Source organism: Lissotriton vulgaris, chromosome 3_1, assembly GCF_964263255.1.
Source record: "Lissotriton vulgaris chromosome 3_1, aLisVul1.2, whole genome shotgun sequence".
Lineage (NCBI taxonomy): Eukaryota > Metazoa > Chordata > Amphibia > Caudata > Salamandridae > Lissotriton > Lissotriton vulgaris.
In genome coordinates this window covers 69,486,769-69,506,097 of record NC_141689.1, presented here as the reverse complement: position 1 = coordinate 69,506,097, position 19,329 = coordinate 69,486,769, and positions in this window count along the sequence as shown.

Below are 19,329 nucleotides of genomic sequence, written 5' to 3'. Positions count from 1 at the left end.
TGTGGACCGCTTGTAAGGTTAGTGCTGAGTGGCCCACATCAGAACCAGAAAGGGATGCACGGACCAATGGACCGTCCGAGACAGTCATGGTAAAATATGAGAGAGTGATGACGTGGCTAAAAGACAAGGTGCCAATGCAGGACATAGACTGGGTAAAAATAGATCGAACTAGACAGGAACCCAAAGAAACAGTTCATGAATATTATGAGAGATTGCTGAAGGCGTTTAAACAGTATAGCGGGTTGGACGTAATGGATCCAAAAGACATAGGGCAGTTTGTGTCTAAATTTGTTTTAGGTTTAAGACCGGATATTAGTTTGATGATTCAGCAACATTCGATTTGTTGGCAAAGTAAACCGCTGGACGAAATCCTGCGATATGCTAGGTATTGCTGGGATGAGATAGATTCAAAGGCAAAGAAGCTAAAGGAGAAATTGATGGTGGTGCAGATGCAGTCAGCGGGTAAGGGTGGACAACAGCAACAGCAGCAGGGAACAGGGACCGGGGGCAGAAAACAGAGCAACCAGAATAAGGGCAATGAGGAGAACTCCAACTTTAGACCTCGGGTGGATATAGCGACATTGAAAAAGACGACCCGGTGCCATCAGTGTAACGAGGTGGGGCATTGGAAACGCGAGTGCCCCTACAACGTGGAAATTGGTGAACAAGAAGTAGAGGAGGAAGAGGTTCAAAGCACTCTAGGAAGGGGGGTAACGCAATACCAAGGAAAGGTGCTCAAAGGGGGGACTCCACCTCCACGAGCCCAGTTCCCTCAGCAACCCAGAGTAGGGACAATGGGAAAGACATATAGACAGATGCCCCTGTTTGTAGGAGGAGAGGAATGCTATTACGTTGATCCACTAACAGGACAGAGAGTAGAGAGGGAAGAATGCACCCTCGGGGCAGCCTTGGAGGTGGATCAAAGGGGACCCTATGTAGAAGCAGAAGTGGCGGGGTGCCCCACGACATTCCTAGTGAACACAGGAGCCATTCGATCCACAATAAGATCAGCAGCAGTTCCAGGCTTGCCCATGTCTGGAGAGACAATACAAGTGGTGGGGGTCGCAAACAGGAGAATGACTAGCCCATTGACCGAACCAGTACAGGTGAAAATAGGGAAATACAGCGATGAGCATCAGTTTGTAGTTTGCGATTCTAGTCCTGTATGTCTATTGGGAAGAGACCTTTTGTGTAAATTGAATTGTACTATATACTGCACCCCACAGGGAGTGGAAGTACTGACAAATGATGATGATGCCGACTTCAAAGTCGCAAACTCAAGAATATGCGTGGAGCTGTATCCCACTTTGACAGTGGATGAGCTCCCATGGGACCTAAGAGACACCGTGGCACCAGAAGTGTGGGATTTCACTGGGGAAGAGATTGGACTGGTCAAGGGAGTGGACCCAGTGAAAATCATAGTAAAACCGCATGCTGAGTTTCCAAGAACCCCCCAATATAAATTGACTCCAGAAACGATTGCAGGTATAAAGCCAGTGATCGAGTCCATGATCAGGCAGGGAATACTGAAGGAAATCGTGGGTAGTCCATGTAACTCCCTGATAATGGGTTTGCAGAAACCAAATGGGAAATTCAGGATAGTGCAGGACCTCCGAAAGATTAATAACATAGTTGTCTCATGTTGTCCAGTGGTACCGAATCCATCAGTGATACTGTTTCAGATACCGCTTCAAGCCGAATGGTTCACTGTGATAGATCTTTGCCAGGCTTTCTTTTCGATCCCTCTGGACGAGGAGAGACATTTTCTTTTCGCATTTAAGCTGGAAGGTCGCGTACTAACATGGTGTCGTATTCCCCAGGGGTATACCGAGAGCCCATCGATCTTCAACCAGCTTCTGAAGAAAAATCTTGAAAGTCTAGTGCTGCCCCAGAAGTCAGTTCTGGTCCAGTACATAGACGACCTACTTGTGGCGTCAGAAACAGAGGAGGCTTGCAGGGAGGACTCCATTGCCTTGCTAAATCACCTAGCTGAGAATGGGCACAAGGTGTCCCCGGGAAAATTGCAGTACTGCCTGACAGAGGTGCAGTACTTGGGGCACAGAATTGAGAAAGGCAAACGAAAAGTGTCACCAGACAGGATAGAGGCGATCATGAAAATGAATGCGCCTAAAACACAGAGAGAAGTCAGGATGTTTCTAGGGATGGTGGGTTATTGCCGACAGTGGATTGCGAACTTTTCACTGAAAGCAAAACCCTTGCAAAAACTGACGCACAAGGAGGTGAGCGATCCGGTACCATGGGACAAAGACTGTTTGATGGCGTTCTTGCAGCTGAGAGAGGACCTGTGTCGTGCTCCTGCTCTGGGAATGCCTGATTACGATAAAATATTCTTGCTTTACTGTTGTGAAAGAGAGGGTTGTGCTTTGTCTGTGTTGGTCCAGATCCATGGGAATGCCCGTAGACCAGTTGCCTATTTCTCGGCTACTTTAGACCCAGTAGCCGCAGCGTTGCCCGGATGTCTCAAGTCCGTTGCTGCAACAGGTGTCAGTATTGAGCGCTGTGAAAACATCGTAATGGGGCACCCGTTAGAGGTATACGTGCCCCATTCTGTTGAACTGTTGATGACCAGGACCAAAACACAGCATCTGACCAATAGCAGGCTCACGCGCTATGAGCAAGTCATTCTTGCTGCAGAAAACGTGACCCTCAAGAGATGCTCTGTTTTGAATCCTGCTACCTTGATGCCACTCCCAAGTGATATCGATGAGGATGAATGTACAGACCATGACTGCTTTGATGTGACTGAACTATGCACCAAACCGAGACCCGACATCGTGGATGAGCGACTGACTGACCCTGATGAAGTTTTCTTTGTCGATGGCTCATGTGTAAGAGACGAAGTTGGGCAGTTAAGAGCAGCTTACGCTGTTTGTACCATTACTGGAGTTGTGGAAGCTGGATGCCTGGAAGGAGTACACTCCGCTCAGGTAGCTGAAATTATTGCCTTGACGCGTGCCTGCCTGGCAAGCAACCAAATTCGAGTCACCATATACACCGACAGCCAATACGGTTACGGGGTAGTTCATGATTACGGGCAGTTGTGGTCTCAAAGAGGTTACATGACCTCTTCGGGCTCTCCCATTCGCAATGGAGAGTTTGTGCGTTTGTTGTTAGAAGCTTTGCAATGTCCAGCAGGTATCGCAGTTGTAAAGTGTACTGCGCATACCAGGAATATGGACTTCGTGTCACAAGGCAATAGATATGCCGACGAAGTCGCGAGGTACTGTGCAGAACAGGGGTACTCTTTCACAGAAGTGGAAGTGGGCGGAATAAATGTAAGAACTGACTTAGCCATGATACTGGAAACTGTCGACTCTTGGGATGAGCTGAAATGCATGCAAGAGAACGCACCCGATTTTGAAAAGCAAACATGGGAAAAGGCAGGATGTGTGGTGGATGAGGCTCATTTCTGGGTTTCGGCAGATGGAAGGGCAGTGTTATCCAATGAGATGGTGAGCCCAATGGCTAGACAAATCCATGGTCCAGTACACTTAGGGAGAGACGCTATGCTGAGGGTATTCAGACAAACCTGGTATAACCCTAAGTTCAGAGTAGCAGCCGAAGCAGTGTGCCAGCGTTGTGTGACATGTCAGCAGTTGAATGTAGGGAAAAGAACACCAGTTGCATTGAGCCACATAGGGAGGTCTGGAGGTCCGTTCAATAGAATGCAGTTAGACTTCATCGAAATGCCAAGGTGCAACCGCCTCCGTTATGTCTTGGTGGTTGTTTGCGTATTTTCCAGATGGGTTGAGGCATACCCTACACGTAGGTGTGACACCCTCACAGTAGCCAAGTTACTGCTTAGGGAACTCATCCCAAGATTCGGGGTACCGGCCTCTTTGGAATCAGATAGGGGAACGCATTCCAACAGCGAGCTTGTGAAGATGATCTGCGCGGCCCTGAATATAGACCAAAAATTGCATTGTAGTTACCAACCAGAAGCATCAGGAATTGTGGAGCAGATAAATAGTACCATTAAGGCCCGAATTGCAAAGATGTGTTCATCAACGTCCCTGAGTTGGCCTGATGCTCTGCCATTGGTCCTCATGAGCCTCCGTAGTACCCCAGACAGAAGAACGGGACTATCACCGCACGAGGTGTTAATGGGGAGAGCAATGAGGTTGCCGTCTGTACCAACCGCTGCACTGTTAAACATCACAGATGATATGATCCTGGACTATTGTAAGGGGCTGTCTGACGCCATTCATTCTGTGTCCCTTCAGGTGCAGGCTGCCGAGGTTCCGTCGTGCCAGGACCTGTGCCATGACCTGTGCCCTGGTGATTGGGTGCTTGTGCGAAAGCACGTAAGAAGAAGCTGCCTGGATGTTCGTTGGCGTGGGCCCTACCAGATCATCCTGATCACGAACACTGCAGTGAAGGTGGGAGGCCTGCCCAATTGGATCCACGCGTCGCATACGCGGAGGGTTCCAGCACCTCTGGAAGAAACAGCTCCTCTCTCGGATAGAAGTCCAGCTGTGGACCGAGAAGCCATAGAGGGGGCCAGCCAAGCTGTAGAGGTGCCAGAAGAAGCAGGGAACGAGTCTGACCAGCCTGAGGACGGTCAGTACAACAGCGAAACGGACGACGCTACTGAAGGAGAAAGCAGCTGGGAGTACGAATCAGACACTGACCAGGCTGAAAGAGAGCGAGAGCAAAGCAGAAGGACAAGGAGCAGAAGGGTAAGACACACCACTTGGAGTCAAGCTAGCCGGGCTGATGAGAGGTGTTACCTCGAAACCGGTCCGGTCCTCGGATGCTTGATTCCGTTCTGGGAAGGACATGGCTTTTGTAGTTCGGACTGGACTGTTCCCATGGGGCAACAGGGTCAGAGCTGATTTGCATATCGCCATTGTCTAACCCAGGGTGGTGTGGAGTGCAAAAAAACGTTGGATTTGGGCCCAGATCTTTTGACTGGGGGAGTGTGTGACATTGATCCACATTCAGTCCATCACTTGTTGTTTTTGCAATTGCCGCCCTAAGTGCGCTGGGGATGCCCAGACGTGGGTCCCAGGCACTCCACACCACTTGGAGTCAAGCTAACCGGGCTGATGAGAGGTGTTACCTCGAAACCGGTCCGGTCCTCGGATGCTTGATTCCGTTCTGGGAAGGACATGGCTTTTGTAGTTCGGACTGGACTGTTCCCATGGGGCAACAGGGTCAGAGCTGATTTGCATATCGCCATTGTCTAACCCAGGGTGGTGTGGAGTGCAAAAAAACGATGGATTTGGGCCCAGATCTTTTGACTGGGGGAGTGTGTGACATTGATCCACATTCAGTCCATCACTTGTTGTTTTTGCAATTGCCGCCCTAAGTGCGCTGGGGATGCCCAGACGTGGGTCCCAGGCACTCCACACCACTTGGAGTCAAGCTAGCCGGGCTGATGAGAGGTGTTACCTCGAAACCGGTCCGGTCCTCGGATGCTTGATTCCGTTCTGGGAAGGACATGGCTTTTGTAGTTCGGACTGGACTGTTCCCATGGGGCAACAGGGTCAGAGCTGATTTGCATATCGCCATTGTCTAACCCAGGGTGGTGTGGAGTGCAAAAAAACGATGGATTTGGGCCCAGATCTTTTGACTGGGGGAGTGTGTGACATTGATCCACATTCAGTCCATCACTTGTTGTTTTTGCAATTGCCGCCCTAAGTGCGCTGGGGATGCCCAGACGTGGGTCCCAGGCACTCCACACCACTTGGAGTCAAGCTAGCCGGGCTGATGAGAGGTGTTACCTCGAAACCGGTCCGGTCCTCGGATGCTTGATTCCGTTCTGGGAAGGACATGGCTTTTGTAGTTCGGACTGGACTGTTCCCATGGGGCAACAGGGTCAGAGCTGATTTGCATATCGCCATTGTCTAACCCAGGGTGGTGTGGAGTGCAAAAAAACGATGGATTTGGGCCCAGATCTTTTGACTGGGGGAGTGTGTAACATTGATCCACATTCAGTCCATCACTTGTTGTTTTTGCAATTGCCGCCCTAAGTGCGCTGGGGATGCCCAGACGTGGGTCCCAGGCACTCCACACCACTTGGAGTCAAGCTAGCCAGGCTGATGAGAGGTGTTACATCGAAACCGGTCCGGTCCTCGGATGCTTGATTCCGTTCTGGGAAGGACATGGCTTTTGTAGTTCGGACTGGACTGTTCCCATGGGGCAACAGGGTCAGAGCTGATTTGCATATCGCCATTGTCTAACCCAGGGTGGTGTGGAGTGCAAAAAAACGATGGATTTGGGCCCAGATCTTTTGACTGGGGGAGTGTGTGACATTGATCCACATTCAGTCCATCACTTGTTGTTTTTGCAATAAGACGTGGAGAAGCCAGCTGGCCTCAAAGAAGGAGTTCAAGCCTGAGGTCGACTCCAGAGAGAACCCTTCCTCCAATATCCGAAGACTCAGACCTGGAAGAAGGTGCTCAGGGCGCTGAAGCACCAGATCTAAGAAGGTCAAGAAGAGTGCGTGTGCCTAATAGAAGATACGCCACCCCTGAGTGGACATATCTGGCGACAGATGTCTTGGGAACGAGCGACAGGGAGGATCAGAGCGGTGCTGGTGTCCAGCTCTGAACCCATCATCACAGTGGAAGTACAGCTGTTATTGCACGGAGTCGAAGCAGAAGGGTCACTAACGTTCACACTCCCCAACCCTCCCCGTTTAAGCAAGTTAAAGCACATGTTTTTCACTGAATTGCAATTCCCCGACTTTGGAACAAAGATAACTAGCCATGAAGAGCACGTTCTTCGGTTGGTAATATTGAACTATGCTGTCCAAGCCGCAGGCTCAAGCCTTATAGTAGATGCTTAAAGACTTTGTAAATAAGCAAGAAAAAGAAGATTACCTAGTGCCTAGGAAGCAGAGAATCTTAGGGACCTTCCTATAAGTTGACGGAGAAGGGCTAGGGTTGTCTGTGTTAAAGCTTTAAAAAGGACTTTTGCAAAGGAGTTTGCCAGCTTCCAGTTGTGTGGTTCTAAAGACTGAAGGAGCAAAAGAGACTGTAAAGGAACGAAAGAAAAGAACTTTGGGTTGGAATAAAAGAGAGAATCCTACTGTCTGACGAAATGGAGGCTGGTAGCCCGAATACTAGAGCCAAATGTATAATAGGCACACTAATAGTAGGAGTGATACTTCTAATAGCTTTAGTAGTTACAGTATCGTATGTTATGGGACATGAGAGTGAGGCAAAGGTAACCGATGAAAAACCTGTAGTGACACCAAAACCCACCGTTGCTGGCAAGAAAGATGAAAACATACAGGGGAAGGCGTTATTAGCAGAAGAAGCCCGTAGGTTACACATGGATGAGTCCCAAGGCGACTATAGGTCAAATGCTTATGCTAAACTTTTGTATGAATACGTGGATGCCATGGAGGTTAAGGACTGCTATGTCTGCATGCAGTTGCCAGCGTCTGTAGATGAAGGCATTAGATATCATCACCTCCCGCTGACATATGGCATTACATGTAGCTTATTGCTTAGTATATTTTATGGGAGAGATAGTTTTGAATACTATTTCTCCAATTATGATTCAGTGTTACCAGAAGTCCCAAATTACAAGCAGATGAACAAATGGGACTACTGGAAGAGTGAAGACAGATTGGCCAAGTTCTTCATTCCTTGGATTACCTTAGATACTTCACATGCCCGCAGAAATAACCTGACATGCAAAGTGTCAGAAGTCGAGAAGAAGTTTATAGGGCAAGTGGATGATCGATACAGGAGGCAAAAGATTTTGAAAAAATCAGGACAATGGAAAACAGATTGGACCGAGGAAGAGAAGGCACACAAAAGAAAGGGTAGTAGTGGTCCAATAGCGTTGGATAAAACGCAGAGAGGGAAGTTATGTCTTCACAGAAGCAAAACGTACTACGAAAATGTATTCGTAGGGGAAGTCAGTTGTGAACATGCTTTCAATTTAGAATATTACACAAAGGATTTCTTGAAAGGAATGCCAGTGATTCCAAATGTATATTTTGTATGTGGGAGAAATGCCTACGTGAGACTACCTGATAATTGGTATGGATCAAGTTACCTGGCAATTGTCTTCCCCAAAATATACCTGCCCAGGATTTAGAGATCATCGAGGGCAAAGCCTCAGCAAGAGGGAGAAGAGACCTAGGAGATGCAGAAATGGTTGGAGATGTATTTGGAGCTGTATTTCCTCTTTTAGGATTGATCCTGAATGATGTCAAAATCAGGAGACTGGCTACAGTCGTAGATAGGTTGTCTGCCAGCACTGCTAGGTCCTTAATGCTGGTGGAAGGAGAGATGCAATCGATAAGGGCCTTGGTACTTCAAAATCGTCTTGCATTAGACGTCCTGCTAGCAAAAGAGGGCGGAGTCTGTAAGGCTTTGAAGGTCCAGGAATGTTGCACTTACATTCCAGACAATTCAAAACCACTTGATAAGGTCATATTGAATATAACTAATATCCACAATGAGATCGAAGACCTGAGTAGAGAAAATGTGTGGGAAAAAGTGGGCCATGGAATGGGTGAAGTTGGAGGTTGGTTCGCCACCTTAGGAAAGAGCTTCGTGTGGTATGTGCTGAAACCTATCATCATAATATTGATCTGTGTGATCATGTTGGGGGGATTGGTGAGGGCATACAGATGGTATAGATCAAGGAGATTTGAAAGAGCCCAGAGAGAACAGCTACAGAGATTAGCTGCCATACAAGACAATCAGTACAGGAGCCTGAGGGCTCTAGAAACGCAGAAACGAGGAACACTAGCAATCACTTCAGTTTAAATGTTAGTGATGACCCCGAGAGGTCATCAAAGGGGGGAACTGAGAGAGCGCAAACTGAACAAAATGTATGAGTGCACCACACTTACATGTAGTACGCACAAGTCATGAGAGAAATGCCATGAGTGCTGATATTATATTCACCTATATTCTGAAATGTGTAGTTAATCTAGAGATTTTATATAGAAGTGGAACTAATGCAGAAATGTGTGAAAATGTATAACCTATTAGGCGTGATTAATCCGGATCCATATTATGTAGCTGCTAATGGAAGAATGTCAAGCACAGAACGGAATAGGCCTCATGGCCAGAGCTGAAAGAGTTTGGGAAAGGGGTTCATTTACATTAATATGGATTGCACTAATGTTATTTAGTAATTCTGTTTTCAATAGATTTATATTCTATAGATGTGTATACATAATCATAAAGTAGAGTATTAATATGATATTGATTAACGAAAGGATTTGAAGAATATAATCGTTATGAGAAATGTTGTAGGCCTGAAATGTTTAAAGACTTAGATTTACACGTATTAGTCTGTGCCGAGAAATAATGTTGCAAACTTCTGTTAGAAGTTTATGGGAATTGGGATCCTAGCTGCAGATGTCTGTCTGCAAGTGAGAGGGGGGATCCAATTATACATCGAATGAATAGAGGGTTGTTCAGGAGACTGGCACAGACACGGAGGAGGATTCAGGAATGTTTGAGGGGTATCGGCGGGCCGGAGAAGAGTCTGAGAAGCAAGGTCAACTCTAACGCACGAGGCCCAAATGAAGAACATCATGGAAAAAGCCAGTAGCAACACCACGTGAGGGGCGTCTCACGAGGGGCGTCTCAAATGTTATTGTGTGTTTGGTATTAGGGACAGCACCCCTGGGTGGAGTTAGAGCAGATGCCTGAAGACCCTCTAGAGAGCGGATGGGTAGGCAGAGAGGGGTCATGACTGGAGGATTATAGGTTTACACCAAGAGACTAAGAGTGGGTGATCTTCCTAGGAAGTCATTCACAGCTGACACCTTTTGATAGGTTGAGATTTTGTTAAGTAGGGATACCATCCAGAACAGGGTAGGGACAGCCTAACCTGCATTTTCCCTCCTGCCATAAATGACGGAGAGATCACAATACGTGTCTATGCTTGCAGCCCTTTTAATCTTAGAACTGGTACTTGTCGTTTTCTTTGCTCGTCTGAGGGCTTTCAGAGAGCATATGTATGTAGTTGGGCCCGTATATCTTGTGAATCTCATTTTGAGATGCCTGTATCTGCAATTAATCTTGACTTTATAATAAACCTTTGAAAGCTAGAAGTGGTTTGTGGTTTTTCCGAGCTGGGTCCATTATTGATTGAACTAATCTGGTAAGAGATGCACTTTCTTCCCTCAATGACAGGCAATAAAGGTTCAGTCGACCAGAACGGGGTTTAGATCAAGGGTGATAAGATAACGATCAAAATCCCGCCCCCGCAGTATTATAATTTTCCAGAACACCACAAGACTGGAAACATCTTGCATTTTCCAGTACCAAACGCCACTCATTTTGGTATACTGTCACAAATCGGAGCACTGTTAGCTCTGCCCTGACAGAGATTTACAACTCTGTAGACCGACATGAGCATTTCTCTTCTTTATTTGGCCATCACTGGGACCTCGTATCTACATTATGAACTAAGAAGCTAAAAACGACGTTTGGTTAGAGCATAATCACTACTGAGAAAGAGTGATGTATGAATGCACAGAGTATGGGTCGCCCTTCAGATTACAATAACCTAAACACAATGAATTTTCAATATTGTTCAATGTGAAGATTGTACATTAGAGAACTGATTCATAATATCATGATCTGAAATTCATTGTACTTTGTATGTCTTCAACAAATCGCTGTTTATAATGATTACTTGTTTTTTTTAATGGATTGTTATATATGTGCACATTAGTCTTATGGGATAGTCTTGAAATAAATAATTGACTGATTGTTTGCCTTACAGCTTTATTCAATCAGGAATATGTGGTGCCCTGGTATCGCCTCAGGAATCTGGCAGTAGAATAAAAAAAGGATCACATGAGATACCGGTTTCAACCAAATTACATTAGGAGAAATCACTTAGATCTACGTCAGTACTGTATCTCTAGAGCAAACCTATTAAACAACATGTTTTAAATGTAAGAATATCACAAATACAGATTTTTTGCTGCATACATTTCCATAGTGACCAAAATGAAAATATTGATAATGTAAGTAGGTATTGATAAGCATAGATTTTCTATTCTTACCTCCGCTAATGAGTTTGGTTCCTTTTAAAGACTCTTCACAAAACTTTCCCAAAAACTTTAATTCACCTCAGCTCCTTCCTTGAAAAGTTTCGGGGTGATACGTCAAATGGGGGCAGAGAAAAAAGGGGGCCCCAAAATTCAATTTTCCCTTGCAATTTCAATAGGGATTTTTGAACATTGCTACAGCCCAAACGGCTGAATGGCATTACACCAAATCTGGCAGAAAGCTAGATCTTTACCCAGAAGGAGTGCTTTTTGTGATTTGGTGTTTCTATTCAATAGGTTTTCAGACATTAAAGTTCAAAATGTATGTTTATCTGAACGGTTGGGTTCACAGGACTCTTGAGGGATCCCACGAGCACACACATTTAAATAATAGAGCAATCTGATTGGCAAAGAGGACCTCTTTTCCCATCAGCTGTCTCGCTCCAGCAGGAGTGAGAGGGTTTCGTGAGTCCTGCAACAGCTTGAGCTTTGACTGAAATGCCATAATTATGAGGTCTTATTAATATCATACCTTACTATAACGTTGCATTAACCGTTGGGTTTTTCAGTGAATTAGTTCGAAACAGAGATATAGTTCTGGCTCAAACATGACAAACCCTATAAATTTGCCAGTTCTGGTTACTGGTGCAAACCAAAACTTGTGCCACACACTTGCATTCCATTTAACATCACACCTGACATAATTGATGATATCATTGAGTATATCACTTCAGACATCAACACTCACATCATTGCAACAAAGAAAAATATGGAACAAACAAAGTGAAAAATTTACACATATGGGTTGGAGGCTTGGACTGGTTGCAGCAGAGGCAAGGCCATCAGCCCTTCAGTGCAACAGCAAAGGGTGTGCGTACAGGAGTTGAGCCCCATTTGCCCACCTGCAGTGGGCTGAGTAGAGTTCTGAAATAAAGGGACCGCTGAAGGGTTGTTTGACGTAACTACGCATTCTAATACAATGCGTGCCATTACAACATGGTTATTACTACGCTAGTACGCTTACAACGACCTACCATTACAGCGCATTCTTTTACCACGCATATGCCTTTACCACGCATGACATTACATGCTTACGCATGGGTGGTAAAGGCGTACACTTAGTAATAGTGTGTAAGGTAAGTAACACTACCCTGCCCTACCCTAAACCCTAAATCACTACCCCTGCAGGACCCCTCAACCCCCAATTCTTTCCCTCCCCTAAACCCTAAATCACTACCCCTGGAGGACCCTCCGACCCCAATCCTTTGCCTACCCTAAACCCTAAAACACTCCCCCTGCACGACCCCACTGACCCCCCAGTCCTCTCCCTACCCTAAACCCTAAAACACTTCCCCTGTACAACCCTCCCCCCAGTCCTCTCCCTACCCTAAAACACTACCCCTGCACCACCCCCTGATTCCCACCCGTGCACGACCCCAGACCCCCAATTCTTTCCAATCTGGATCAGTGCTACATCTCGGGGGTGGGGAAGTGAACTCATGGAACCTCAATCATATGAAGTCTTTCAGATCCTCTTCGTAAAGTTTGGTAGAGGCTGGGAGCTAGTGTTCTGGCTGCATGCATTGCTTCTCTCTGTGATCGCAGGCTCCTTGCAGAAAGCGAGGGCTTATTCGGAGGGTACTTTGCCCAGGATACTCTTTGACAAAGAATGGGTACAGATACTAGAACACACGTATAGGGTTTCCAGAAACGCAAGGTTTAAATGTCCTCAATTTAACTATGTACACATGACTTACCCGACACCCACAGGCTAAATTTAACCACAGGACAAACAACAAAAGCTGCCCCTGATGTAACGTGGTAGATGCAGATTTTATCCACATAATCTGGGACTGCCTGATGATAGCTCACTTCTGGAGGACAGTGGTGGGCGACCTAGAAGGAGCCCCAGGGAAAGCTGTTCCGGACACTTCTGACATATTCTTCTTGGGGTTATATTCCCACACTCATCCGGGTCCAGTGTGTAACAGATTCATGGATCTGGCATTTGTACTAGTTGGAAGGGCAGTTGTGATGCACTGACTTCCTCTGTGGGACCCCTGCATGGTACATGGAAGCAGCGAAGGGGTTAAGGATGTGCAAAACCAGATTAGGGTTTGTGAAACTCCAAAAAATAAATTAATAATTACATAAAATCTAAAGTATAATAGTAATATAAAAAATGTGTATCATTAAAAACGTTTTTTTTTAAATTAAAAAGGGGGAAGGGGCAAACACCAGCTTGGCAGCATGAGATAGGTTGTGCGCAGGACTGGCCAAAGGCAGGCCCTTTGGCCAATACCTGCTGTGCAGGCAGGGACTGGATATCTGTGGACGGTTGGCTATTCACATTCAGTTGGCTACACAGCCTGCATGTGGGCCAGGTCTAACAGTAAATCTCCATTCACATGGCTCAGGGCTTTGTGTAGTAAAGTTCGGCTGCCTGCGGCCACCCCCACTGCACACAGCCAAAGATTGTGAGCAGCAGGGAACACAACACATGCAGGGAGGTTGGGTGCAGAATGATACAAAGAAAACAGCAAATCACTGAAAAGGGGAAGGAAACAAGGAAAGGAGAGTTATGGTTATATTAGCTTATAACACCTTAACGTACGTTTAGAAAAATACTATGAAATTCATGTAAAAAAACATTTAAAGTGCAGATATGATTAGGAATTACAACCGAAAAACGACTGACTCTTGCCAGTTATGGTTTGGTCTAAGTTCCATCACTCGCACGCCATGCAAACCATAGCTCGCGTAGCAATGCTCGTGCCCTCACCCTGGATGTAACAGATGCAATTGCAATTGCCATACATGATTTTATGACTGTAGTATTATTTATTGGTTTGAGTATGTGCCGTTGTTTAATGATGTTGTGCATTTAGGTCTTCTTACTGATTGTATAAATATTTTGAGGTCATAAGAAATGTACTTGTATTCGGAGGTTACTTGGGCATTACAAGGCACCTATGGCTTAAATAAACATTGGAAACAGACTGTAATTAACATTCTTGTGTAGCAACTCGTCATGGGTCACAAAGCAAATTAGCTAACATTTTTCTAAAGAGACCAAATTAAATCTATTTCCTAATAGATTCATGTGTGCTAAAGTGCCGAGACACTCTATCACTATCACAAACCATGCAGGCCTGTGTGAAGGGCGGACCCAAACTCTTTCTTTCCCAGACATTGAAAGCATTACAAATGTTCCTTGTTAAGACTACTCACCTATTTCTGGCAAATACACATTAATGATTTCCTTGCCATAAGGCTCATGTGTTGATTAGGGGAAAACTTATCAGAACATAAATCATAACCGTATCTATAACAATGGAGGCCCCAGAGACATACTCGTAAACAAGATATCACAAAAGTTCAGCAATAAAGTTCCAGCTTCATCTTAGCTTTAAGATGAAGATGAGACCATCAAATAACCCTTCCGAAGGACGGCAGTACAAAGAGGTAAGTTATAAGAGGGACTGTTAGAGGTATTCATCCAAGAAAGCCCATATCACCCTCAAATTTAGTAAAAAATCTCTAAATGTGATGTACGTCCAAATTCGTACAGGTGATTCCTCCATTTTCTGGCTCTCAATATTCACTCCAGAATGTCATGACACCCTTCTTCATTCAATGGTGGCATTTTTAAACTTTTACACCAGCTTCAGAGTGTCATGAGCTGATGTTTGGAACAAACGAAATATTAAGGGAAACGCAGAATGAAAGAGATATATTGTGCCATAGAGCTGGTGGTTTCTCATAATGAGTAACTAAAGACCAACCAGAATAAAAGGCTTCACCAGTGATTATAATTTTGTGGACTAGGTCCAATTGTAAGGCCATGATATAGTCATCAATTACAGTTTTCAGGTGGAAGTGGCAAACCCTACATGTGTGCTGCAGGGCTTGGATGCAAGTGGCACAGAATGGTAGTCTGCTGGCACCTGTAAGAGAAGGTTGTGCTTCTTCTCCTTAAGTCTCCCTACCACATACAAACTATCATAATAAATGCATTTATGGTAACATGTGGATGGGCCTACATAAAGGAAGAACCCACTTGTACTGGGAGTAGTCTTTTCTCTTCCTCATTCCTAAGTAGTTTCTTTGCAATCTGCCACAATGTTGTCACATTGACTTTTCATTGTAGTCCATGAAAAGCAATAAGCAAAAACATAAAGTACATGATAGAACGGAGTAGAAAGTAGACCTGTGTGTGCTCTATGTGGGCATGAACCCAATATACTTTTGTCTACGTTGCTTTCGTCATTTCTGTCATTGTTTTCTGTATGCCTGTGTTCCATTTTATGTTGAAAATAAGACTATATCATTTATTTGCAATATTGATATAGTGCACCTTTATTAAGTCAGCAAAGTGCTGCTGTTCTTAAGTAAGAGCAAACAATCAATGACAGCATTTCCTAGCAGATAATCTCAGTGTGGTAAACGACAAGAGACCACGCAGGCACTATAGCGTGACATACATACTTGGGTCGGATGTAGGTTTACAGGTATGTTGGTTGTAGCAGAGTCAACTTTACACTCCAAGTCCTATATTTGGGTCTGATGTTGGTCTGTTGTCACAAGCTTGGTGTAGAGCCTACTGTCCTTCTTTGTGGACAGAGACTCGATAGCACATGGAAAGGTGTGACCAAGAATTATAATACCAAGACAGAGGGAGTTTACAGAGCATTTGGCTATCTCAGTTCAAATTAAGGGGCCTATTAGGATGGCAGGCGGACATGAGTCCGCCCACCATCCTCGCGGTGTTGGGACCGGCCACCGACATGCGGCGGTCCCGCACCGCGAATTAGAATGTGACCACCACCCTGGCAGTCGCGTTCCGCATTTTGACATTGCGGAGGGTGCGGGCTTACAGCAGCACCCGCCGTGTTGTCAAAATGGCATGCCTGCCATTTCCCGGCACCACGTGGCAGGCACCACATGTGGAGAAGTGTGGCTCAATGGTTAAAGAGGCAGACCCTGATGCAGAGGTCTGGCCCGGGACCAGGGTTCAATTCCCGCCTCGGCGGCTCCTGGATACAATCTCCCCGGACCTGATAATTCTCGCCTCGGTGTCTAATCATGGGTCCCACTTTGTGACTCTAGGCAATAGCTTGCTTAATCTCCACAGCGGCCCCAGCAGCGCTTGGATGCCTGGCTTCACCTTGGGGGTGCCCAGGAGTGGACATCTCACAGGAAAGCCAGGAAGGGTTCCACAGCGGTATGAATACAGCGCTATGAGACCTCTGGGTAGAAGGCGCTATATAAATACAAACACACATGGTGCCTGACACTTGGTGAAGGGAACTGCAGGGGGGTACCATGGGTACTCCCCAATTGCATCCCCCACCGACTTTGCTTTCACCGCGATACCCCCCGCCAACATAATATGGCGGGGGTTATTTATTAAAGCACAACATGTATGCAGGGGTAGGTGGCTACATGGAGCATGACTTACCCTAAGGCAACAGTTTTATCATAGCCAGTGGAGAACGGTCTATTAGGAGGCACACCACCAATCACCAGCTACTGTATGTTAAGTTTATTGCATCTGAATTCATTTCAATAGCAATGTGGAAGAACAAGAACAACCTCCTCCCCCCAACTCACACAGAGGCCAAGAGTTTGGAACATACTGGCAACCATTGTAGAGATAGCATTGTAATTCAATGCTATGTGTAAACCAACTGCTGCTGGGCTAGATGTCAGTAGCCCTCCCCTTCACATCTTGGCTTCAATACCACAGCATCTAGCACTGGGCCTTTTCGCTTGACTCTCCGACGGTTTGTTTTCCTGATACCAGAAATACATTTTATGACTAGGATGGGCAACCCTGTTAATATGTTTTCCGGATTTCTTTCTAGAACAGACTGGTTTTCTAGACCCCCTAGCACAAAGGTCGTTGTCAATGCATCAACCAAAGACAGAAAACCAAATTCACTGTAACCATCCCGCAACCCTCTGAGCATTACTCGAGTGAGATGCATTTCAGGTAACACTCAATCCTGTGAGATATCACTCAACCCCTCTTTCATCATGGAAAGGCACACTCAAGAACACTAGGAAACCGAGGACATATTATCATGATTTATTTGAAATCCAAAAACCATCCAGGTAAATAATAACTATTATAAAGACAAGCAAATTAGTGGCAGCAATACTTATCAGAAGGGTGAATAATAAAACATATTGTAACATTTTTGTTGTTTTGTTGTTTCATAAAATGTATTTATATTGATATATTGATATTTCCCTACATTCAGCTAGTTAAATTATGCTAAGCGCCAAAAGCAGCCAACTTTAATGAGTTACAGAGATGATTCACACATGCATACCTCTTGTGACGAATAGAACCAATGTTCAGCAAAGTAACAGGGTCTGCTACTCTCGTCTGCGTCGGCAGGCAGGCAAATAAGACCGCAAAATGTGATAGGTGGAATGATCACAATAAGTCTAACTACTGGCAATCGCTCTGTGTTGCATTCCACCCATCAGTCTTTTGTCCACCATGCCACCTCAGATTAGATGGAACCATTCGCAAATCAGTCTTGGCCCTGCTCCAATAGGAACAGTCCAGTCCAAACTGCCACAATGGTGCTCTCCGAACTGGAATGCGGGCAAACATAGATCAGTTTTGCCCTGATTGGGAATCTTGAGTCGGGTGTGTCTTGGTTCCAGAGGCACCGTGGGCACAGGACCCACGTTTGGGCAAACCCTTGGTAGCTAAGGTGTTACATCACACACATGAAAGATGATGGAGGGAATGCTTGCAAAAAGTCTAACCACTGGCAATCGTTCAGTGTAGCATTCCAACCCATCATTCTTTTGCCCACCATGCCACCTCAGCCATGTGCAAATCAGTCTTGGTCCTGCTCCAATAAGAACAATCCAGTCCAAACTCCCAACATGAATCCTCTACGATCTAGAGCATAAGAAAAATCAAGACCGGTTTTGCCCTGATTGGGGCTCTTCTGTCGAGTGATACAGTGGCAGGGAGCACGGTACTCATATCTGAGCATACCCTTGCCACTTAAGGCGTTACATAAAGCACACAAAAGGAGATGGGAGGAATGCTGGCAATCACTCGGATAAAGCTGGATGCACTTTCCTGCAGCCTTCCATTAGCATGTCTCCCCCCAAGCGTTTTTCTCTTCTAATTTCCTTTTCATTCCTTCTAATCTAATTTTTCTGCCTAATCATTTTTCTCCTCTTATATCGTTTCCACTCCTAATCGCATTTTTCCCACTAATCGTTTTCCTCCTCTAATTTCGTTTTCACTCCTAACTACATTTTCCATCAAATCGTTTTTCTCCTCTAGTGTTATTTTTGCTCCTCAATCCTTTTTCTCTTCTAATCTCGTTTGTTACACTTTTTTTATTGCATTTTTTACTCCTTAATGTTTTTTTCCACCTTAAACACTTGCTTTTTCCCCCTCTAATCCTCGCTCACTTCTCCTCAAGGATACCTACTTCTCCGGGTTTTTATCCTCACAACTGCTCTCTTGTCCTCCCTCTCCCATCTGCTTCCTGCTTCCCACTGACCCCACCCAGCACACTGCCGCCCTCCCGAGAAACCTACATAATGGAGGCCGCAGCACAACAGCACAGCTGGCACACCCTCGGCGCCCGGACCCCTGACCCCCACCCATCCGACGGTACACCAGCACAGAACTTTCAGCCCTCAACACCGAACAACGCAAAAACAACAGCAACTTGGCCTCCCCATTATCAACAGTAGGCCCATTTCCTGTGTCACTGCTCCTTCCACTGCAACACAGAGCCCTTCGCTCCAGAGCCTACCGCCACTGCAACAGATCAATGCCTGCTGATCCACACCCAACCACTCCACAAGCACGCCAGCGAGATCTGCGAAACCATCACCTGCCTCATGCCCTACATCATCTACCTCATTGAAACTTAGCTGGCACTGGAATCAGCCCCCGACATTGCCACTGCCACTCCTAACGGAAAAAAGATAAAGTTCCGGGACTGTATCAACAAGGACAGCAGTGGAATAGCCATTATCCACAAAGAGCCACCGCCAACACCACCACCCCCATCATGGAACACCTCAACTTTCAGATCAACACCAACAGCAAAACAATTGTTACAGGCACACACGCCTACAGACATCTCAGACCAGGCCCTGCCTTCTATGAGGCCAGCTCCGACTTCATCTCCCTGCTGGCCATCAACTCAAATTACTTCCCTTCCTCTGTGACTATGACTTTCACCTGGAAGACTTCAAGAACACCAACACAACAAATCTACTCAAGAGCATAGAAATACTCAGGTTCTCCCACTGGTCACGGATCCGCCGCA